Consider the following 26,573-nt stretch of genomic DNA (forward strand, 5'->3'; position numbering starts at 1 on the left):
TTGAGGGCTGTACATCATCAATTATTAGACGGACTTTTAGGAGGGAGCGGGGTAGCTGTATCTCGGGTATGACCGGAAAACAAATGAATAATATGTGGTGTGCTCATAAAACACTGCAAATATTGTTGTTCTGTCTATTGCTTTATATAGCTGTAAAAGCATTGATATATGCATTACCTAAACTACTGAATAATGTATGTGCTAAGAGTTCCAGTATTGAACCCTCTCCTGTCCACTGACCCAGAGAACCCGGCCACTGTACCCACCTGCCCACTTTTGCCACGCTATTTTTATAGCAAACAGTGCTGAAACTTAGTGGCATTCAAAAAGTGGCTGCTATACTCCATTGTTGTCTGACTGGTGCCAAGCAATTTCCAGCACCTCTGCATTCTACCCTCATGCACATTTTGCTACGCTATTTTTATAGCAAACAGTGCTGAAAATTAGTGGCATCCACAAAGTGTCTGCTATACTAATTTTGTGTCCCACTTGTGCCAAGCAATTCCCATCACCTCTACATTCAACCCTCATGCACATTTTGCTACTCTATTTTTATAGCAAGCAGTGCTGAAAATTAGTGGCATCCACAAAGTGTCTGCTATACTAATTTAGTGTCCCACTTGTGCCAAGCAATTCCCATCACCTCTACATTCAACCCTCATGCACATTTTGCTACGCTATTTTTATTGCAAACAGTGCTGAAAATTAGTGGCATCCACAAAGTGTCTGCTATACTAATTTAGTGTCCCACTGGTGCCAAGCAAGTTCCAGCACCTCTGTATTCTACCCTCATGCACATTTTGCTACGCTATTTTTATAGCAAACAGTGCTGAAAATTAGTGGAATCCACAAAGTGTCTGCTATACTAATTTTGTGTCCCACTTGTGCCAAGCAATTCCCATCACCTTTACATTCAACCCTCATGCACATTTTGCTACTCTATTTTTATAGCAAACAGTGCTGAAAATTAGTGGCATCCACAAAGTGTCTGCTATACTAATTTAGTGTCCCACTGTTGCCAAGCAAGTTCCAGCACCTCTGCATTCTACCCTCATGCATATTTTGCTACGCTATTTTTATAGCAAAGTGCTGAAAATTAGTCCTGTCACCACCCTATTATGCTTCCCCATTCCTGTGATCCAGCGTTCTTTCTCTTTCATTTTCTAAGTCCCAAATCCCTCTTACCACGCATGCGTCCCCTGCTCTAATGTCCTGCGTGCCACGTCTTCCATTCTGACGCTGGAGCACATGGTATGTGCCGAGCCTACCTGTTTCTCTCTCCTGACTGGCTGCTCTGCCAGTCATTCTGGGATATATACTCCCCCTCCTCGTCTCTTATCTCCAATACACTAGAATTCTCCAGCAAAGGTGTGGCTGCACTTGCACATCTTATCTCTAAGGTAATTATGAGCACTTTGTTCTATTCTAAAGCTGGGTTTACACACTGCAACATCTCAAACGACATCGCTGTAACGTCACCGGTTTTGTGACGCAATAGCGATGTTGTTTGCGATGTTGCAGTGTGTGAAACCTATCAGCGACCCGGCCCCTGCTGTGAAGTTGTAATCGTTACAAATCGTTCAGGACCATTCCTAGGTCCTTTGTTTCCCGCTGTGCAGCATGAAGTTTCAGTGTGTGAAGACTTTGCAGAGACTTTGTTAGCAACTTCCCTTTCAAAAGGCTGCTTATCAACGTCCCCAAACAACCAGCTAGGTCGCTCTGCAGGTCCGGATCGCTGTTGAGTTGTTGGCCAGGTTTGCCTGTTTGAACGCTCACCAGAGACTTAAGGTCCAGTCACACATAACGAGTTTGTGAACGAGATCGCTACTACGTCACATTTTCTGGATCGTATATGAGTCGTTGTTGAAATCGCATGTTGGGTGTCACACATAACGAGTTTATGAACGAGCATGCGTCCCGTATAACGATCTTTCAAATCGCTGGGACCCTGTCACACAGCTACTATGTTAACGATTCCAATCCCATTAGGGGCGTAGTAAAATGCAGTGTCACGTAGGCGTGCATTTGCATCGCCTTTTCCGCTTTCATTGGCGGCCAATACTGCGTTCTCATTTGGCGACCGGGCGGGCGTCGCCTTTTCCACACCCTCCGCTCTGATTGATAAGGACCCTGTCACACAGCTACTATGTTAACGATTCCAATCCCATTATGCAGTGTCACGTAGGCGTGCATTTGCGTCGCCTTTTCCATACCCCCCTCCGCTTTCTTTGGCGGCCAATACTGCGTTCTGATTGGGCGGCCGAGCGGGCGTCGCCTTTTCCACACCCTCCGCTCTGATTGATAAGGACCCTGTCACACAGCTACTATGTTAACGATTCCAATCCCATTATGCAGTGAGTCACGTAGGCGTGCATTTGCGTCGCCTTTTCCATATCCCCCTCCGCTTTCATTGGCGGCCAATACTGCGTTCTGATTGGGCATGCAGGGGGCGTATCTAGCGGTTAAATTTTGGATCGCGTCACCCTTTGTCACTTCTTTTGCGCTTTGCTTTGAGATAGAACCTGCGTCTCCACCCTGATTCCTTTGTCCATTGTACCCGGTCGCTTTGTTGGTGTGTTTTTCGGATCGAAGCCGCAGTTGCACCTGGAGTATCCTTGCAGTGCTCTCGAGTGTCGGTGAGATCGTATTTGCGATTCCGCTTGGATTCTACATTGATATACACTTCTTTGAAAAGGTAGGTCTTTTTTTTTGTTGTGGGGGGTGGGCTTTTTTTTGAATAATGTTCTTGCTGTTAGATATATGTTAATATTTATTATGTGAGTTGATTGCTGTTAGATATATGTTAATATTTATTATGTGAGTTAATTAAAGTTGCTGGCTTTTATCTGTGTGTGTATAATGCCTTTTAAAGAGGGGTCTCTCCATAGTGCTGTTTGTAATGTGTCCTATCCTAGCATTGCTAGCTCTTTTGTCTCTCATTAAATAAAATATAGAAATGTGGCACTCCTTCTGTAGTCGCTGGTGCTTGGATAGGGTCCCACCCCAGATCAAAAAATGAAAAAAATCCAGCACTCAAAGCATTTAACTGAAATTGTTTTATATTTTATTCATGGATCTGTGTAATTATTAAAGACGTTTCGGTCATCCGACCTTCATCAGTTTACACAGAAAAGGTTCTGTAGAAATATATGAAAAAGCTGGACCAGAGGAAAAAGCTGCCCGTCCGGGTCTGCAGTCAATGTCACATACTGTCTACAGAACCTTTTCTGTGTAAACTGATGAAGGTCGGATGACCGAAACGTCTTTAATAATTACACAGATCCATGAATAAAATATAAAACAATTTCAGTTGAATGTTTTGAGTGCTGGATTTTTTTCATCTTTTGTCTCTCAGCTACAGCCGCCATTTTGTGTTTCTGCCACACATAGGGGCGGCCATTTTAGTCTCTGCCACACCATAACCAAAAATTGTGATCGGTTTATTGCAACTTCTTTTATGTTTACATATAAATTTTTCATTCTTTATTTCAGATGGCTTATTATAACAAAGAAGACTTTGTGCGTGAGCTGCTGGATTTGTATAAATCACTGCCCTGCTTGTGGAGAATCAAATCCGCAGAATATTCAGACAGAATAAAAAAACAAGCCGCCTATGCCCAACTGGTGGAGCTTTTTAAAAAACACAGTGGAGGCGAGGCGGTGGATGTCAAAGTAGTAAAAAAGAAGATACAAGGCTTGAGGACTGTATATAAGAAAGAAGCAAATAAGGTGGACAAATCAAAAAAGTCAGGGGCCAGCACTGACCAGGTATATGTTTCTCCCTTGTGGTATTTCAATCTCCTGGAATTCACAAGGGACCAGGAGCTACCACGAAGGATGGAAAGCTCCTACCAACCAAACCAAGACCTGGAAGCAGACATTGAAAACGATGACATCCCGATCGATGACAACACCTCCGCTGTTGTAGATGTAAGTACCTTATTTGCTTCACGGTACATAGCATTCAAACTTTTTATGTACATGCCATTGAGGAACACAAAATAGTAACTTATTGTTACCATGATTTATTGTGCAGTTTGGAAAAGTTATCCCTTCCAGTTCAGATAAGTACACTCCAATACAATTTTGTCACACTTTAATTAAATTTACTAACTATTAATGTATGACTTTTAATTAACATTTATTTTTCTGTTCCCGCAGAACCCTCAGACAGATATGGTGAGGCCCCAATTGAATGAGAACCCCACCACATCGAGCGAGCCTATTGTGGAGGATAATGAGGCACCTGCACCCTCTGGTGAAATGCGGCGAACACATTTACGCAATAAGAAGGCCAACACCCCTGTGACATCCGCTGAATTTTATTCTTTGGCAACCCAACTGCTATCACAGCCAAAAAGCACTCCAGTGGATAGCTTTGCCGCATTTGCATCGGACAGACTCTGCAAATTGGATTCCACACAGAGGGAGAAAGCCGAGAGACTAATGTTGGAAGTCCTAAGAAAGGCAGGCCGAGGAGAACTTGATGACAATGACACGATATGCAAGTTGAACCAGCCCCATCATTCTACTACATGGATTCCTCGCCAGCCCCTGCAAAGTACACCAAACAGGATGCATCCACCACGCTTGCAGCTTGACCACCCCCCACAGTATCCCCCCCCACAGCTCCCCCCCCCCACATTATCCCAGGTATTCAAATGATTCATTTTTAAGCCAACTGTCATCTCCCACCCGGCCTGAATATGTCAACCAATATGAAGAGGGCAACTAAATTTTGTTATTGTTGTTGTTTTGTTATTTGAGATTAATTTTAATTGATTGTTATATTTTCATTGTAATAATAAATTTATGTTGGTTCAATCTTGCTGCCTGCGTTACTTAATTCAACATATGGTTGTGATGCCCTGGCAAAACACGGTAGTTACAGAGATTGTACCATACTCCACCCTCATTGGCATACCAACACACAACCCCCACACTCATGTACAGCAAACAACCAGTAAAGCCTAGTCACCCCCTCGTGGATAATGGGATTGGTGCATCTATACAGATGCCTACATGTAATATGATGTTTGTGAGTGGTGAGTTTGTGAGTGGTGATAGCTGTTAACTTGCTTTATGCAATGAGACATACCAAACAGCAGATATCAATTTCAAATTTTTTATAACACATGTATATGTACACAATAACAAAAAAAAAACAAAACCGTTAGTTGCTGCTGCCCTCCCCTTGTCCAGCCACATAACGTGCCAGCAGCGCCGCATGCCGCTCCACTTTGGCCATCAGCCTCCTGTGGGCTGACATCATCCTTCTTTGGGAAGCGATGATGCTACCTTGGGAGGACATGAGTTCGGCCAAAGTGGGTATGCCTATGGAGGGAATGGTAAAATTAATAAATCATAATTTTTATTTCTGCTTATTATTACAAAGTAGGAGATTCATGACTTACGGTTCTCCCCCTCGTCCGATAAAGACTCACTTATGGACCCCGGACTAGCATCTATGAAAACAAAAAACACTTTATAGTACTCAACAGCTTTTTGTTTTGCACTTTATATGGCGTTAATGTTATATTAAAAAATTACCGGGGGCCGATCCGGCCGGTGGCCCCTGTGGGTGGTACTCCTCCTCCTCCTCCTCCTCTGGTGGCTGTAGCTCCACCGGGGGCTCGTGCTGATCATGGGGCACATGCTCTCCCTCCTCTGCGGCCCCTTGCTCCTCTGGGGGTTCTTAAGAAAATATAAAGTTTAATGTGGTTGCGTTATGATACATATAGGACTGTGGGGGGTACATTGAAATATATGGCGGACTACGTAGCCTACCTTATACAAGGACTATGGGGGTGAATTTGAACACATTGTGGACTATGTGGTGCAGTATAATATATGGAGAACTCTGGGGTGAATGAAACTTCATGGAGAACTCTAGGAAATTCATTACAGTTCATGGAGGACTATGGGATGCATTCTAATATATGAAGGGTTATGTGGAACCCTTTATACTATATGGAAGGCTATGTGGGGGCCAATATTGTATTTGGAGAACTAGATATGAGGGGGGACAAAAATACAAGCAGGAGATGGAATTTTTTTATGCTGAGGGAAAAAGACCCACTACCCACAGCACCCAGCTTTGCCATGCTCTCTCTGATATGGGAAAAGCTGGGTGGTGAGGGAATGATGTTTTGCCAAGCATGGCGAAGCTGGGTGCCAAGGACAAGAGGTATATCAGAACATATGAAAACTGTGTGCTGATAGAGGGTTGTCAGTTCATGGGAAATCTTGGTGTAGAGAACCTACTGTCTGCGTAATTTCCCTGTGTCCCGAGTGTCAGTGTAATTAGCCCGTACCACAAGTGTCGGTGTATCTATCGATCTATGCAATAGATCTCTATATATAGATCTGTTACATATTATATATATATAATCTATATATATTATATATATATATATAATCTATCTATCGTTCAATGCAATAGATCTCTATATATATATCTATTACATATTATATATATATAATCTATCGATCTATTACATAGATCGATAGATTATATAAATACTTTTAATGAATTAAAAGAAAAAAAAAAAAAATATATATATATATATATATAATAAATATATATACATTAAAATATATATATTTATTATTTAAATATTATATGTATATATTTATTTTTATAATTATATATATAATTAATATATTATATATATTTTTATAATTATATATAGATATATATATATTATTTATATATATATTATATGTATATATTTATTTTTATTATTATATATATCTAAATATATTTTTTGAATTTTATCTATATATATATATTTATATATATATTATATATATTATATATATATAATCTATCGATCTATATAATACATTATATATATATAATTGTAATTAAAAAAAAGGATATATATATCATAAATATATACATTTAAATCTATATATTTATTATTTATTATATATGTATATTTTCTTATATTTATATATATATATATATATATATATATATATATATATATATATAATTAATATGAATTATATATATATTTAATTTAAAAATATATATATATAGATATATATATATTATTTATATATGTATTATATATATATTTATATATTTATTTTTATAATAAATATATATATATATATATATATATAGATAGATAGATATATATATATATATATAAATATAGATATAGATATATATAGATATATATAATTATATATAAATAGATATATATTTAAGAACACCATTATAAGTTGCCAAGGCACACTCATCTGCGCCTACCTTGGTTTTGTAACTCTGCTTGTATGGCAGAGATCCGGGCACTGGAGTGGTACCGCAGATCCGCTAATTTTTTGCGGATCTGGGCGCAGGTGCGCTCCAAATGAAACCTCCTCCTCAGCCCACGTTGGATCCTGCGCAAGACCGCTTTTTTATGGAGAAGTGGATGCTCTTGCGCCTCACGGCAATCATAATCGCGAGCATCCACTTCTCTGATTAGGTAACGGACCTCCGCCTCTCCCCAAGCTGTCGCCCTCCTGCGTGCCGCCATTGTTCGCTGGTGTGTCTGCGTAGCAAACGCAGTTACGTCACCCGCGGTAATGCCTCTTCACATCTGATTCGACGGATAGCGTCACGTGAACGCTAGCTCCAATCATATTGGGGTGGACGTTGTTGATCCTGCTCCAGCCAATGGCCGCCGATATTACATCTTCGGCCATGGCTGGATTGTTGATTTGTGAAATATTACAAATGCTATGTTTGAAGGTGAAAGTGCGACGCACTTTTAAGAAATCAGAATGATCTTTGCTGCAGAAATGAGATCGCGCCATGACGCAAATGCTGTGTCAAGGGGTCGTGGTAGCACACACTGCGAGCGCACATACAATTATAAAAAATCGAAAAAGAGATGTCGTTTGATGAAGGTTTCGGGGACGCACAAACGTCCCCGTTTAAAAACCCCAAATGAAAATATATAAGGCTTCATATTCATAATTTGTGTGTTTTTTTTTTTTATTGCATTGGCACATGGAAATCAAAATTGTACAAGAGCCCTAAATGATGTATTCATCATACAGCTGGACGCCAAATTGAGGAAGTAAATAAACCTTTGCAGGGTTTTACCTAAAGAAAAGCAATGTTGAAGTTAAAAGTGAACATTTTACTTTTAAACCCAAAAAACAAATTTTAGTCATACCATTGAGCATTTATACTAGGGTATCAAGATAAAATTCACCATAAAATATATTGTGCAATTTCTTCTTAGTGCACCCATATGTAATATGTGGTTGAAATCAACTGGTTTGGCACATATTTTGGCACGCTATTGTTCGCTACGCTCACTCTCAATGTGCGATCCGGAGCAGGAGGCCCAATGATAGCGGTGATGACACTCGGTGCCGGGCCGGACTAGTCTGGGGGTCGTAAGTGGTTGCCGGAGTCATGGCTTCAGTGGGGGTGATTGTAGTTTATATTCGTGACGCCACCTTAATCCGCCGCTGCTGTATGGGGCCTCCGGGGGTGATGGAACGGCAGCAATGGTGGTACTGCTCCCCACAGTAGCCCTTAATAGTGAATGAATGACAAACAAATCTTGTGGAAAGTAAAAACAACTGTTTATTAAAGTAATCATTTTGCAAAAATGACATTTTAGTATAAATGTGATGAACATAACAATACAAGTACCCATATATTTTAAAATTAGTATAAATGTGATGAACATAATACAAGTAACCATATATTTTAAAATTAAGAAGGGAAGTTTCTTAAACAAATCAATACAAGAAAATAAAACTCAGCATAATAAATGTGCTCAATACAAGTTTATCTAATGCTGCCACGTAATTGCACCAGGACCATTAAAATATTGGCAGTACTTTTCTCGACAGGCCTTCGCATCATCGGTATTTCTGCCGGGCGCCAATGGTTGAAGTCCTGCGATTGCGGGATCTTCAGAATGCCATTCGCCAAGCACCACTTCGCCATTTAAGTCAACAGAGTCTACAAAGCCTGTTGGACAGTACGTAATAGCATCTCGCCGTCGAAGAAAGTTGTGAAGGGCGCAACAGGCCAAAACAACTGCGTCTATTGATGGTAGACTCAGGTTAATTGGTGTGTGGAAAACGCGGAAGCGATTTGCCATTATCCCAAAGGCATTTTCCACAACCCTGCGTGCCCTTGATAACCTGTAATTGAACCTTTGTCTTTCCGCCGTTAGACTTTTCTGGGGGAATGGTTTCATGAGATTGGGATGAAGTGGGAAGGCTTCATCGCCCACAAATACAAAGTTAAGGTTTGCGGTAGTGTCAGAGTTGGGGGGCAAGTGCAGTTCACCATTTTGCAAACGTTCACGAAAGCCTGTGTGTTCTAAAACCCCACCGTCAGAAACCCTGCCATTTATGCCAACATCAACAGCAATAAATTCGTAATTGGCATTCACAAGGGCCATTAGGATGATGCTGAAATAGCCCTTATAGTTATAAAAATAGGAGCCGCTGTTCAGTGGTTGAGTGATCCGCACATGTTTCCCGTCCAAAGCACCACCACAGTTTGGGAACTGCCAAAGGTGTTCAAACTCGGAGGCAATCTTCTGCCATTCCTCCACAGTTTTGGGGAACTCAATGTAGTTACGCAGACTGTGGAAAATTGCTCTACATGTCTCCGGAATAAGAACGCTGAGCAGGGACCTTGAAATTGCAGAAGAAAAATGTAAGTCTTGCAGGGAGCGTCCGGTGGCCAGGAAACGCAGCGTGACTGCCAATCTTTCATCTGCCGGGATGGCAGCACGCATCGCTGTATTCTTGCTCTGAATAATTGGCGTAACTCTTTCGAGTAAAAGGCTAAATGATTCTTCTGACATCCGCAGAAAATTGCGGAAATCCTGAGGATTATTTTCCTGCAGCTCTCTTAGCAGTTGCATGTGGGAGTATTTGTACCTCTTCTGCAGCCACTCTCTGGTCCACATGCGGCGCTTTCGTTTGGAACGCCTCTGTTCCACTTCACGTAGCCGACCGGCCTCAAACATCAATGCAGCACCCAGCACAACACGCTGAATGTCGTTCATGTTGTCCACACTGCAAAAAAACATGTAAAGATGAGAAAAGTTGCTATAAACCAATCACATTTTTTGGGGGGGTGTAAAAGAGACACTAAAATGGCCGCCCCCATAGAAGTGCACCAGTTCTAACTGTGTCACAGAAACAAAATGGCGGCTGTAACTGTGTCACAGAAACAAAATGGCGGCTGTAACTGTGTCAGAGAAACAAAATGGCGGCTGTAACGGTGTCAGAGAAACCAAATGGCGGCTGTAACTGTGTCAGAGAAACAAAATGGCGGCTGTAACTGTGTCAGAGAAACAAAATGGCGGCTGTAACTGTGTCAGAGAAACAAAATGGCGGCTGTAACTGTGTCAGAGAAACAAAATGGCGGCTGTAACTGTGTCAGAGAAACAAAATGGCGGCTGTAACTGTGTCAGAGAAACCAAATGGCGGCTGTAACTGTGTCAGAGAAACAAAATGGCGGCTGTAACTGTGTCAGAGAAACAAAATGGCGGCTGTAACTGTGTCAGAGAAACAAAATGGCGGCTGTAGCAGAGAGACAAAATAACCAGCAATACTAGATAAGGACACATAAAAGGACGATGGACGCACAAAAGGCAATATGTATACAGATAACAACCAACCACTTTCATGATCCGCAAAAATAATTACTATCTATAAACACAAATACTTTCCATACTATAACAAAAACATGGAACAAGTAACATAGACTTTACGAAAATGACTTACCACGTCCAGAAAATGCAGCCGTCTATGCTATCTATTAATAATCGCAGTTTCGATCCTCACAGCGACACGCTCGGGAACGAATGAGGGATATACAAGTGCAGATGCGGCTTTGATCCGAAAACCAAGCAAGCGGGAACAAAGCACGAATGAATCTGTAATACAGCGACACGCTCGGGAACGAATGAGGGAAGATGCAGCTTTGATCCGAAAACCAAGCAAGCGGGAACAAAGCACGAATGAATCTGTAATACAGCGACACGCTCGGGAACGAATGAGGGAAGATGCAGCTTTGATCCGAAAACCAAGCAAGCGGGAACAAAGCACGAATGAATCTGGGTGTAGTCACAGGTTTGCTCCTAGAAGACTCAAAAGGGAACAAAGCATGAAGCGATACCCAATCAGAACGCAATAGTATTCTCTTTGCTAACCAATCGTTGCAGAGAGGGGGCGCGGAAATGGCGACGTAACTACACACTATTGTTCTCAGCGCCAACCAATGGGTGCAGAAGGGGCGTGGAAACGGGGACGCAACAACACGCCTTCGTGCATCTCATCTAGGTCATCAACGAAATCGTAAATAGGGTGTCAAACATAGAGATTCATGCAGCCCAGCAGGACTCCAACGAGCCAAAAATGGCCCAAGCTGTTCGGCATCGATCATCGATTTCGCAGCAGGGGGTGAATCGTTGGTACGTGTCAAACATGACGAGATCGCAATTAAAGTCGTTCTTGCGTCACAGAAACTGTGACGTAGTAACGATCTCGTTTTACGATCTCGTTATGTGTGAAGTGGCCTTTACTCTCCAATAAAACTCAAATCCAGGATAATTTATCACCTTTGGAGAGGGGAGCATTGAGGGATCTAAGGGACAATGGACATATCATAGTCCGCAAGGCAGACAAGGGGGGTTCAGTAGTAGTGCTGGACAGCACATTGTATGAGAGGGAGATCAATACTATTCTAAGTGATACTTCTACAGACAGACAGCTTTTGGGTGACCCCACTTCTGATTTTACCACGAAAATGCATACCTTGTTGTCACGGGGACTTGAATGGGGGGTTTTTAATAGGAAAACCTTTGAATATCTTCTTGTCGAATCTCCGGTCTGCCCCATATTCCAGGGTCTTCCGAAGATACACAAAGGTATTCCCCCCCCCCCCCCTTAGACCAATAGTTGCCAGCACTGGATCCCTTACCAGTAATCTAAGTGATTGGCTGGACCATTGCATACAACCCCTCATGAAGCGGACTACTGGCTATATAAGGGACACCAAGAGCTTATTGCAGTGTTTGGATAAAATACCGTGGTCTGATAATTTCTTTTGGATAACGAGCGATGTTTGTTCATTATATCCCAGCATAGCACACAGGGAGGCACTCCAAGCTCTGTATTTTCATTTGGAGAAATATAGTCCTTTAGATGATATTACTAAGGAGTTTATCCTCATGGCCACTGGTTTTTTGCTAACCCACAATTTTTTTCAATTTAATGGATCCTTTTTTCTCCAGACAGCAGGTTGCCCTATGGGGGCAAGTTTTTCATGTGCTTTGGCCACTATTTACATGGCTTACTGGGAGGAACAATATGTCTATGTAGATAATAATCCATTTCTGGATATGATTTTTTTGGTATGCAAGATACATAGATGACCAGATCCTTATCTGTAAAATTGATGGTCATAGTTCCCCCCAGCAGGCCATGGAAGCCCTTAATATTTATTTTAATGGTAATTCTCTTAATTTGAGATTTATAATGAATTTGCACATGGAATCGGCCCCCTTTTTGGACATCTTGCTGTCTGGTGATCCTATATCTGGAATTATGCATTCTTCCCTCTATAGGAAGCCTATTTGTGGGAACACTTCTCTTCACGCCGGCAGCTGTCATATGCCCCACACATTGCTCAATTTACCTGTGGGAGAATTTTTGCAAGCGAAGCGTGCATGTACATTTGAAGAGTCCTACAACACTGAGGCTGCACATATCAAACATAGACTCAGTGAAAGAGGGTATTCTAACCGTACTCTCAATAGAGCGACTTCTATAGCAGCCAGTAGAAGTAGATCTGATTTACTGAAGGATCGTGCAATTATGACCACACTAATAATCGGGTTACTTTTTCTACTCCCTTTAGTACTGACTTTTTTCAAATCAAATGGATTGTTCAACGTTTTATTCCCCTCTTGCGGCAGTATACCGTTTTGGATAGGATTCTCCATTCAGGGGTTAACATTGTGGCTAGAAGAGCTTGTACCATAGGCAATCTAGTGGCTCCTAGTTTATTTTCTTCTAAAAAAAACTAATAAAACCTGGCTGAGTGTTACCGGCTCATATAAATGTGGATCTAATCGTTGTGGCCTTTGTCACTTTATGTGTAATAACAAATCCCTTGTGATTAATAGTGAGGATTCTTTTAACATTCGATCCTTCATTAATTGTGCTTCGACACATGTGGTTTATGTAGCCACATGCACACTGTGCGTTAAAAATTATGTGGGTTGCACTTCAAGAGCCTTGAGAGTTAGGATCTCTGAACATGTCCGAATCCCGTCAGCAGCCTTGAATAGTAATTCTTTAGATTATGTAGCGTTGGTTAAAAAACGTTCATTATCTGGTCTCACTAGGCATTATATTGAATGTCATTCAGCAGATTTTTCATCATTGAGGATCACGGGTGTGGAGTCTGTGCCTAGACCCCCCCGTGGGGGTGACTGGTTTCAGGCTCTCTTACTAGCCGAGGCCAAATGGATCCTACGGCTGGATTCAAGATACCCAGGCGGTTTTAATTACCGCTCGGATCTGCGATATATTTTCTGATTCCGATTTCTCTAAAGTTTTTTATCAGCGGTTGGCAATTGGTGTGGTTTTTTTTTTTTCTTCTTTACATCCATTAAGGGAATTTTCTCCCTTTATTTGAGAGCGCATGGATTGTGGTTAGCCTTAATGCAGGTTTATATTGGTATTTGCCATGTTTGAATTTTTTTGACAGCAGGATTTGTTATTTAAGGAAGTAGGACATATAGATGAAAATGCATGTGATTTGAGATCAATTTGTGTCCTGGGATGATTATTCCCCCCTTTAGTGAACAGTCATTTGTTTACATACACACACAGAGATATATGTATAGATGAAGAAAAAATAAAAGAATAATAAGAAAAAAAAAAAAATAAAGAAAATAATAAAATTCTTTTATATACGTTTTTTCATATAATCTATGAATATATTGGAGGTTATGTGCTTACATTTGGGAATTCTTCTTTTCCGATATACACATGCATTTTCATTAGAACTCTTGTCCACCCAATGATGAAATTTAATATAAGCTATCTTTATACCTGATTGTTCACTCATGCATATATTTGTATATTCAATGACACATTTATGTGGTTTTGGTGGTCTGGATGGTTGGATTAATGACTTTTTTCACTATTATTGATGTATTTAGTTGTGTTAAGTTGATATGTATATATTTTTAATTTGCCTTTACCACATATAGTCTTGCTAGTTCATCCTTTTGCAATTATGTATGAAGGTCTACACCCACTGCCAGTTGTTTGCAATTAGTGATGGCCAGCTTTCCTTCTGTGTCCACATAGTGAGTTAGTCTATTTTAGTAGCTGTCTGGTGTACATGGATTACTTATGATTAAGGACTCTTTGCTTTTAATATGGAAGTCCGAAACGCGTAAAGTTTCCATGGGGTAACTCCCTCCTTTTGTTTACACGGATGGAACCTTTTTAATATTTGCTAATAAAGCTTTGACATTTTATCCAGAGGAGTTTGTGCCGGATCCTTTCCTCTTTTTGCATTTATTCCTAAACCGGCTGGGACTTGCCGGTGGATCCCTGACACCCGCAAGGACTGGCAGCCCAAGGAACAGGTGAGCTGAGGATACCCTTATCTCTACTATTCTTTTCCCTTCCTAGACTACGGCGTCGGCATCCTAGATGTGGTGACGCCCCCTTTTCCACGACGGCTCAGTCCCTAAGTGATGCCCTCCCTAATTAAGCAGGGTACATTCCCTTCAGTAAATAAAAACACCCCAAAGCAGTAAAAAGAAGTGCACAGTCCACGATGACTAATTTATCTGTATCATCACCAAGACATATAGGGGTTTGGGGCTTAGGGGTCGTCAGATATTTTTAGATCAGCCTGTGTGCTCAATAGCAGATGAGAATAGATATAACACACGATTTCAAAACAAAAGATTTGCGATTCAAGAATTTCCAATGCGTTTCGCCCTTTGTTAGAGAAAAGTCAGCCATAATATGCTGAGCAGCCATGTTGTATCTAACAGCCATCTTGGGCAGACTTGAGCAAACTAACTTTGCAGCTAATGAGATGCATTGGCTTGAGTTCTTCCCCCAGAGAGGAGAAAGAGATGATATCAGTGTTATTAGCAAGTACAAGAAAAAGTTCAAAAAGGTTGATTTGTATAGAAGAATACAATTGCGTCAGTTGATAGATGTTGATGTGTAGTCATCAATAGCAGGTATATTGAATTGATAAAGACACAAAGTTGTCAATAGAGTTGTCAGTGTTTGAAGAGTTATGTGAAGTAGAGGCGCCTTCAGGGATCAGAGATGTTAGCCATGACAACATTACTGAATTAATTAGAAGTATCATGGAGGCCCATAGGGATCTGATAAGTTTTTACTGCAATGTTTGTAAATGTCATGATGTATCATTATATTCTTTGTTCTCTAACGTGTACGCCTTTCTCTGCAGTATGAGCTTTCCTTTGTCTAAAGGCCCCTTTACACACTGCAACATCGCAAATGACATTGCTGTAACGTCACCGGTTTTGTGACGTAATAGCGACCGCCCCAGCGACATTGCAGTGTGTGAAACACATCAGCGACCTGGCCCCTGCTGTGAGGTTGCTGATCACTACACATCTCTCAGGACCATTCTTTGGTCCTTTGTTTCCTACTGTGCAGCATGATCGCTAGAAAGTCTCAGTGTGTAAAGGGGCCTTTACAGCGACTTTGTTAGCAACTTCTCTTTTAAAAAGCTGCTTTACAACGTCCCCAATGACTAGCCAGGTCGTTCTGCAAGTCCGTATCGCCGTTGCGTCGTTTTCCAGGTATGCCTGTTTGACAACTCACCAACGACTCACCAGAGACTTTGTAGCGATCCCGGCCAGGTTGGGATCGCTGGTGGGATCGCTAGAAAGTCTCAGTGTGTAAGCGATGCTTAACATGTATAAAAAACCCCACACGCTGATCGGGGGGTCCACTTCTTCATCTGTTGCTAATTCTGCTGTTCTGCAAGACACCTGCGTGTGTCTTCGTGCCGCTAACCTGTCTTATCTGCTCTGTTGCTATCTCGGAATAAACTTCAGTCTTTGCTTGGAACGGATTGTCTACAATGTCTTCTTAGCTCTCAAGGTCTACGGACATTTTCTTTCACCCTGATACTGATAATCCAGGGCTCATCAGGGGCTTTTGAACAAAATTCTTGAAAAATTCTTTTTATCAAAATCAAAGTTGGTTGTATCCATTCCCACTTGGATAATATAGGAGATAATGATATCTTACACTTCAGCTGGCCAATCACAAGACATACCCATATGTGGTCTCACCCCACACATTGGTATCTTCATATACATAGAATTATCCACAGTAAACAATGTTTGAATCACACACATTAGTGGCTGTAGAGTTATTAGAATGACTAGAGTTATCACCGCAGCTAATGGAATGCACCCTGCTTAATTAGGGAGGGCATCACTTAGGGACGGAACCGTCATGGAACGGGGGCGTCACCACATCTAAGACGCCAACCCCCGTAGTCTAGGAAGGGAAAAGGACAGGGATACATTTCTCTCCTATCTCTTTCCTCATTTTAAACTCAAATGTTTATCTATGTGAATTTGATATCAATAAAATAATATAATTTTAATGAAAAAGTAGTGAAGAATAAGGTTTGAGCACACATAGCTAACTAGCAATACCTATAAATTTGTTTGCGTAATTTTGAGAAGTCAATTAATATTGCCAAGAATTTTTTTTTGCATACTTCCCTAGCAATTTTTTAGGCCAGGCACTGCTAACTAGCAATACCTATAAATGTTTTTGTGTCATTTTGAGCAGACCATAATACGTAGCAATACCTATTAACATGCTTTACTGGCAACTCTTTAGCAGGCACTACAAGTATCAATCCCGATTTATGGCACACACACGCCCACATTTCCCTATACTGCATGTACCTATTCTAAACTATCGCTCTCCTATCAACTACCTAGCATTAAACCCCCTCGCTAAGCTGTCTAGCAGCACCATCGGAAGCACCCTCCCTAATGTTCCACATTCACAAAATAGCGCCCAATGCAACATGTCCGCAATTTATATGCACATGGACATGTGACTTCACATTGTGCAGTCAATCACAGAAGACCTTTTGTCTGAACCTTTTGATTGTTTGCTGCGGAGTGATTGGCTAAAGCAACATCCACAAATAAAGTTGAGGAAAAAAAAATGGCGCCACAAACCAAAATAGTTCTCCCACCTCCACATTTTACACATCCCCACATCAGACAGCATCACAATCCTATACAAAAGCAGAAAATGCTATTACAAAAGCATTTTTGGAACGCGGACAGTGTTTGGGGCAGAAAACAAACAAAAATGAACATTACCGACTTTTGGGGAAGTGCTCAGGGTTACCAAGCCCAAATGAACATGCTAAGGCTCGTACCGAATTTGAAATTGACGAACCTTTACCGAACAGGTTTTCTCATCTCTGATCAGAAGGAATTCCTACCAACTATTGTGAGAAGCTTGGGGAAGGATATCCAAAACATTTGACCCAAGTCATATAGTTTAAGGGCAATGGTACCAAAAACTAATGAAATGTATGTAAACTTTTGATTTGGCAGAATGTAGTAAAAACGCCTTAAAACATTCTCTCCTATTATTCTGGCATTTGGCAAATATAAATAATTTTGGTAATCTTAATTGACCTAAAATGGGAAAGGTTTATTCTGATTTCATGTGAGATAGTGAGAAAAACATGCATGTGTGTCTTTTTAGATAGTGTATGTAAACTTCTGGTTTCAACTGCATATTATTCGGCTCAGCTCCTCAATGCTGCCCAAAGGCGAAATATATTCTTAAAAGCCAAGATAAAAATATATTCTAAAAGCCATAACTAGGTTTTTCTGTTGTAGCAGCTGCAGGGAGACCTTTTTTTCCAGATGAAGGTTTGAGCTGTTTACTATTCTTGATGACATTCTGGGGTACATCAGATTTTTCTATTACAGCGTTTATGATGCAGGTTAAAAAAGGTGATCATTGAAAAGTTCTGAAAGTTACAGGCAAAGAATACAAGCTAGATGCTGTGGTCACTATTGGCTGCAGCATTGGAAGGGTTACACAGTCGTAATCAAAACTATCTTCAATCTTGGCTCTTGCACTGGGAACCCAGATGTCAGTTATGCAGAGATTAGAGTTGAGCGCGGGTCGCGGTTCTCCAGTTCGCGGTTCGAGTGATTTTGGGGGTTGTTCTAAATCAAACTAGAACTCGAGCTTTTTGCTAAAGTTTGATAGTTCTAGTTACGTTCGAGAACGGTTCTAGCAGCAAAAAGCAGGGCTTTTTACAGCTAGTGTGCAGGAGCCATCGCTGGCAGCCTGCCAGAAGCTGGTAACCAAGATAAACATCGGGTATCCAAGCAAAGCGCTTTGGTTAGTAACCCGATATTTATCCTAGTTACGTGTGCAGGAAGCCGACACTTCCCCGCTCAGCTCGCTCCGCCCCCTCCTGCACGCGGCATGTACACATACATACACACACACACACACACACACTCACCTGTCCCCAGCCATGCAGTCCACGACACTGACGTCCTCAGCGCCACATGACCCAGCTAGGCTCCACCCACTTCGCACTACGCCGCCAGCACACATGGCTCCGCCCACCTGGCACTCTGCACACATGGTCCCGCTAGGCTCCGCCCACCTGACACTCTGCACACATGGTCCCGCTAGGCTCCGCCCACCTGGCACTCTGCACACATGGTCCGCTAGGTTCCGCCCACCTGACACTGCACACATGGTCCTGCTAGGCTCCGCCCACCTGGCACTCTGCACACCTGGCACTCTGCACACATGGTCCCGCTAGGCTCCGCCCACCTGGCACTCTGCACACATGGTCCCGCTAGGCTCCGCCCACCTGGCACTCTGCACACCTGGCACTCTGCACACATTACCCCGCTAGGCTCCGCCCACCTGGCACTCTGCACTCCTGGCACTCTGCACACATGGTCCCGCTAGGCTCTGCCCACCTGGCACTCTGCACATGGTCCCGCTAGGCTCCGCCAACCTGGCACTCTGCACACATGGTCCCGCTAGGCTCCGCCCACCTGGCACTCTGCACACATTTCCCCGCTAGGCTCCGCCCACCTGGCACTCTGCACACCTGGCACTCTGCACACATTACCCCGCTAGGCTCCGCCCACCTGGCACTCTGCACACCTGGCACTCTGCACACATTACCCCACTAGGCTCCGCCCACCTGGCACTCTGCACACATGGTCTTGCTCGGCTTACCTGCGGTGATGAAGTCCCGACCTCAGCGCTGTCACTGTCCTCCATGGCCGCCGCTTGTCACATCCCCTTCTCTCGCTTCCGACCCGAGACTGACTAGCGGTGACGTCACGGGCCTCTCGCGATACTTGGCTGTGAAGGTTATTGAACTCAGTGACAGGTGCTGTCAGCAGTGCAGGAGATCAGCACAGGTAATGTACCTCGCTGACAGCAGCACTTGTCATCCCCTGCAGTAACCTGGGCTGACCCATTGATGTTAGCTCAAGTCACTGCATTGCTCTCCCAGCCAATGGGGAACATCCTGCTCTTCATTGACTGGGACAGTGTGGATCGTCATGGCAGCCCCTTGGATTACACCAGACCTGGATTTGTTTTTCTTTCTAATAAATTGGTGAAAGAGGGAATGTATTGGGGAGTGTTTTTTCAAATAAAAATGTGTTTGTCGTCTATTTCTTTTATTACTGACTGGGTTGGTGATGTCGGGTATCTGATAGACGTCAGACCTCACTAACCTGATGCCAGGTGACATTACACATCTGGTATTAACCCCATATATTACCCCGTTTGCCACCACACCAGGGCACAGGATGAGCTGGGGCAAAGCACCAGGATTGGCGCATCTAATGGATGCGCCACTTCTGGGGCGGCTGCGGCCTGCTATTTTTAGGCTGGGGAGAGTCCAATAACCATGGACCTCCCTAGTCTGAGAATATCAGACCCCAGCTGTCTGCTTTACCTTGGCTGGTGATGCAATTTTGGGGGGACCCCTACGTGTTTTTTTTTTAAAATTATTTATTTAATTTAAAATAACAGCGTGGGGTGCACTCAGTTTTGGATTACCAGCCAAGGTGAGGCTGCCAGCTGTGGTCTGCAGGCTGCAGCCATCTGCTTTACCCTAGCTGGCTACAAAAATAGGGGAAACCCTACGTCATTTTTTTTTCATTTTGTTGGCTAAATACAAAGCTAAGCACCCCTTAGTGCCACATGAAAGGCACCAAAGGGTGCAAAATTACAAAATGCAGGAGAGTGGGACATTGTGTCTTTCTGCCATTATAATGACAGAAAAGACTGATATGAAGTGTACAAGCACAAGAAAATCACCAGAGCGCTCTACGCTGTGAAAAGCAGTAGAAAATGGCACTGGAGTGAACATGTGACAGTCTCATGTAGGTTGAAGCTATGGATCCTGGGTAAATTTATGTATTTTCCCTCCTTCCGTTTTTTTTGTGTACTGCAAAAAAAACTGAAGGCACATGGATGACAAACAGATGACATACGTACTGTCTACGGAACGGAAACGGATGCCACACGGATGCACCCGTGAAAAAAAACGGACTTTCTTGCAGACCACAAAAATGGATCGGTCGTGTTAATATAGCCTTATTCTGATCTGCCGTTTATAAACAGCAGGCAGAAATAAATGAATAACGCCCCCAGCGTCAGAAAATCTCCGGGGTTTCAGGGGGTAGCTGAGACCCTGGAGATCATGATTCAGGATGGTTTTTCCGGTCCCCGCTCACGTGATCACAGGTATACACCGTATACCGATGATCACGTTACAGTAAATGACAGTGTCGGTAAAAAATTATTTATCTCCCATCTGGCATGAACAAACACGATAAATCTCCTCCCCGGTCCCCTCCAGTCCCCCGGTGTCGCCAAAGTGCCCCACCTGATGCCCTCCCAGAAATCCAAGATGGCTGCGCGCACAGCAGCGCGCCGGCCGCATTCACCCTACTCCTCTGATTTCTGTCGCATGTGCCATGACACATGCGACAGAAAACTCCTCCCCAGGCCCTGCCAGGTCACCCCCTATAACACCACCTGTGTTCCCCGGTGTCCCACGGTACCTGTGCAGCGTTGATCCACCCACGGCCCTCTCCTTCACAATAGACGCTGCCGCATGCACAGAGCGGCTGTCAGCTCAGCTTCCTGTGTTCAGACACAGTGAGTGGTGGTTATGCATCTGTAAGCTAAATGGGCGGCACGGTGGCTCAGTGGTTAGCATTGCAGTCTTGCAGCGCTGAGGTCCTGGGTTCAATTCCCACCAAGGACACCATCTGCAAGGAGTTTGTATGTTCTCCCCGTGTTTGCGTGGGTTTCCTCCGGGTACTCCGGTTTCCTCCCACACTCCAAAGACATACAGCGCTATGGAATTAATAACGCTATATAAATGAATAAATTATTATTATTACTGCAATGCCCTGCTCATGAGGTAAGGAACATAGTTGATCACGAGAGCTATATACTACATTTTCAAATGGAGGGATTTGTTTTTATAGTTGTCCTACTGAACGACTACCAAACATGAGAATCCGTTATACGCCACAAGAAAAAACACATCTAAATAGCGAGCTCTGTTGTTAAGTATTCATTCAGCTGGATAACTGGACTTAAAGGGGTATTCCATGTCCAAGATCCTATCCCCAATATATAGTAGGTGGAATAGCAATAATATCAGCAACTACCAATATTTGGAAATGTAGAATAGTTCTCCTGATTAGGTATGCCCTTACCTCATGAGCAGGGCATTGCAGCTTTGGTAACAACCATTACGACATGGACTCTGCTCCTGTGGACCCGGGGAGAGTGAGTTCAGATTCATTGCACCCACACTCCTCACATGAAGGGTCTGCACTCCTAGAAAATGGGGGGATACGTTCCCTGAGTGTCTCCCCCCCATATTCTAGATGGTCCAGAGTCGTCTTGGGACCCCTTTATTTTTATTCTTACAATAAATTGGTGAAAGAGGGAATGTTTTGGGGACTGTTTTTTCAAATAAATTTCTTTTGTCGATTTTTTTTTTGTTAGTACTGACAGTTTATGATGTTGGGTATCTAATAAACGCCATGACATCACAAACTGCTGGGCTTGATCTCAGGTGACTTTACAGCTAGTATCAACCCGATTTATTACCCCGTTTGCCACTGCACCAGGGCACGGGATGAGCTGGGGTGAAGCGCCAGGATTGGCACATCTAGTGGATGCGCCACGTCTGGGGTGCCTGCGGCCTGCTATTTTTAGGCTGTGAAGGCCCAATAACTATGGACCTTCCCACCCTGAGAATACCAGACCACAGCTGTCCGCTTTACCTTGGGTGGTGATCCAATTTGGGGGGGGGACCCTACTTTTTTTGTGTAATTATTAATATTTATAAAATAATTATAAAAAAAGAGCCTGGGGGGACCTCCACATTGGATCCCCAACCACGGTAAAGCTGCCAGCTGCGGTTTTCAGACTACAGCCGTCTGCTTTAACCTAGCTGGCTATAAAAAATGGGGGGACCCAACGTCATTTTTTTTTTAACTATTTTTTAAATAGAAAAAATGAATGGGCTTCCCTGTATTTTGATTGCCAACCAAGGTAACGGCAGGCAGATGGGGGTGGCAACCCATAGCTGTCTGCTTTATCTGCGCTGAGAATCAAAAATACCGCGGAGCGCTACATCATTTTTTTAAAGATTTATTTTTACAGCACTGTGATGTCCAGCAATCAAAATACAGGGAAGCCCATTTTGTTTTAGTTATTTAATATATAAAAAATATATATGGGCTCCCGCTGCATTTTTTGTATTGCTAGGTAAGGGTAATCCAAGCAGCTACTGGCTGCTAACCCCCACTGCTTGGTGTTACCTTCACTGGCAATGGAAAATCCAGGGAAGCATTTTTTATTTTTTTTGCCAAAAAACTACAAAAAAAGGACGTGAGCTTCGCCATATTTTTGTATGCTAGCCAGGTATAGCAGGCAGGTGCTGGAAGAGTTGGATACAGCGCCAGAAGATGGCGCTTCTATGAAAGTGCCATTTTCTGAGGCGGCTGCAGACTGCAATTCGCAGCAGTGGGGCCCAGAAAGCTCAGGCCAACCTGTGCTGCGGATTCCAATCCCCAGCTGCCTAGTTGTACCTGGCTGGACACAAAAATGGGGCGAAGCCTACGTCATTTGTTTTCTAATTATTTCATGAAATTCATGAAATAAAAAAAGGGCTTCCCTTTATTTTTGGTTCCCAGCCGGGTACAAATAGGCAACTGGGGGTTGGGGACAGCCGTACCTGCCTGCTGTACCTGGCATACAAAAATATGGCGAAGCCCACATAATTTCTTCAGGGGGCAAAAAACTCCTGCATACAGTCCTGGATGGAGTATGCTGAGCCTTGTAGTTCTGCAGCTGCTGTCTGTCTGTATGGAGAAGAGCAGACAGCAGCTGCAGAACTACAAGGCTCAGCATACTCCATCCAGGACTGTATGCAGAAGTTTTTTGCCCACCAAAAAAATGACGTGGGCTTTGCCATATTTTTGTATGCTAGCCAGGTACAGCAGGCAGCCACGGGCTGCCTCCAACCCCCAGTTGCCTATTTGTACCCGGCTGGGAACCAAAAATATAGGGAGGCCCGTTTTTTTTTTAATTATTTCACTTATTTCATGAAATAATTAAAAAACAAATTACGTGGGCTTCGCCCCATTTTTGTGTCCAGCCGGGTACAGCTAGGCAGCTGGGGATTGGAATCCACAGCACAGGTTAGCCCGAGGTTTCTGGGCGCCTCTGTTGCGAATTGCAGTCCGCAGCCGCCCCAGAAAATGGCGCTTTCATAGAAGTGCCATCATCTGGCGCTGTATCCAACTCTTCCAACAGCCATGAAGACGGGTGGCTTGCTGGGTAATAATGAGTTAATACTAGCTTTGTTTTACTAGCTAGTATTAAGCCAGAGATTCTTAATGTCAGGCACGTTTGACCCGGCCATTAAGAATCTCCAATAAAGGGTTAAAAAAAAGACACTACACAGAGAAAAAATACTTTAATAGAAATAAATACACAGACACATTAGAGACTCCATCTTTATTACCCCCTGTCAGCCCTCCACGATCCATGGTCTTCTGTCTTTCTCGTTCAACAAATGCAGCTCTGCTCCATCACTGCTGCATGGGGGAAGACGCTGCTTCCCGTGCAGGCTTCACTCCGTGAGAGATCAGTGCTGCTGGCTGTTAGCGGTAACAGCGGTAACGCTGACAGACGCGTTACCATAGCAACGGTGCTCCGATCATGTGATTCCCGGAGCCGCAGTTAGCGGTGACGTCACCGCTAACTGCGTTGCTATAGCAACGGTGATCTCCGTTAATGACCGGCTGTGTCAGCCGGTCCCTAACGGAACGGGGAGTCGACTGTGTGCTAGAGCATGTCGCGGGTACACGGCGATACACAAATGTGCACCGTGTACCGGAGAGTGCAATGACAGGACCTAGGACAGGACATGACATCATAGCCATGTGACCAGTCTGTAGCCAATGAGATAATAGCCACGTGACTGGTCACATGGCTATTTTGACGACGTCACGGAAGGTCCTGTCAGTGCTGGTTATCGGGAGGATGCAGCGATCATCGGAAGGAATAGTGACAGGAGACAGAGTGCAGGACGCATCGCGGGCACCGGTAAGTGTTTTGGCAATGTTTATTAACTGTATGTGTACATTTATAATGCGTTTTTATGTGTTTGTGATTGCCTCCCATTATTTCTATTGGTTCGAGTTCGGTTCGTCGAACGTTCGCCGAACCGAACGGGACCTCGGTTCGGCGAACCGAGCTCGAGCCAAACCGCGGCTGGTTCGCTCATCTCTAGCAGAGATGTCCTGCAGTGATCACATGGGCACAGTTTCTGTCAGTTCCAGGACAATGGCATATATGTATGAGACTATGGCAAATATATGCCGTAAATGATTTACATGAATGTCATTATGCGCTAAAGGGTTGAAATCCTAAAATCAATATAATTACTGTACTTTAATTTTAGCAAGTCCATTGATTGCCCAATTTTGCAGATTGTCATTTTGGTAAATTTCAGGGAAGGTTGGGCTGCATCATCACATCCAAGTCTTGTAGTGAACTTCCAACCAACCGAGAGACGGCAACGGCATGTGGGTCTGAGATGTTGGTGGAGGTCTAGCCCTCCAAGTTGGACTACATTCCCAAATCAGTGGACATTTTTCATCCATGCAGCATTTGTGTTGCATCAGTGTTTTTTTTTCCACTTTTAAAAAAAAAAAAGTGAAAAACAAAAAAAAGAAACAAAACAAAAAACTGAAGCAGTTAAAGGATGAAACGCAGATGGAACTCTAAAGTGCAGTACATAGTACGTCTTCAGTGTGTCTTGAGTTTTAAACAGATCCCCATAGATTTTAATAGGAAGTCTGAATCAGAAAATAGATGAAATAGGACACATATGTTTTTAAAGCTGATGTGTGTATGGATAGATAGAACCCAATAGATCTGTGTTCTGTTTATAAAAATAAAAAAGACCACAAGTAGATGTCATACGGATGTTCTAATGTAGCTTTAACACAGTAGCTTTTTTGGTAGGACAGACATTCTATAGGGCAGTGATGGCGAACCTAGGGCACGCAGAGCCCTTTGTGCTGGCACGCGCGCTGTCACCACACTGAGCCACTTTGTACTGTCGGTGTGATCGCGCCGACAGTAGAAAGTGGTGTTAGCAAAGGAGACATTTCTCCTCCCTCTCACTCCTTTCCTGGGCCGCAGGCCTGTTGCCTAGCAGACGGAGGAGGGTCAGTAGGCGGCACCGGCGTCTTGTGGCCGCGTGGGAACATATGCTGGAAGGTGAGGTTTTTTTTTATTTTTAGGCTGTGTGTAGCTGTGCCAAGGTGTGGGGGGACAGAGCCAGCACGAGGCATACAGAGCACGGGGGCAGCCATGGAGAGCACGGGGCATACAGAGCACGGGGGCAGCCATGGAGAGCACGGGGCATACAGAGCACGGGGGCAGCCATGGAGAGCACGGGGCATACAGAGCACGGGGGCAGCCATGGAGCGCACGGGGCAAACAGAGCACGGGGGCAGCCATGGAGAGCACGGGGCAAACAGAGCACAGGGCAAACATGGAGAGCACGGGGCAAACAGAGCACAGGGCAAACATGGGAGCACGGGGCAAACAGAGCACGGGGCAAACATGGGAGCACGGGGCAAACATGGGAGCACGGGGCAAACATGGGAGCACGGGGCAAACATGGGAGCACGGGGCAAACATGGGAGCACGGGGCAAACATGGGAGCACGGGGCAAACAGAGCACGGGGGTGCAGCCATGGAGAGCACGGAGCAAACAGAGCACGGGGGCAAACATGGAGAGCACAGGGCATACAGAGCAAGGGGATGCAGCCATGGAGAGCACGGGGCATACAGAGCACGGGGGCAGCCATGGAGAGCATGGGGCATGGAGAGCACGGGGCATACAGAGCACGGGGGCAGCCATG

This window comes from Anomaloglossus baeobatrachus, chromosome 7, assembly GCF_048569485.1.
Source record: "Anomaloglossus baeobatrachus isolate aAnoBae1 chromosome 7, aAnoBae1.hap1, whole genome shotgun sequence".
NCBI lineage: Eukaryota > Metazoa > Chordata > Amphibia > Anura > Aromobatidae > Anomaloglossus > Anomaloglossus baeobatrachus.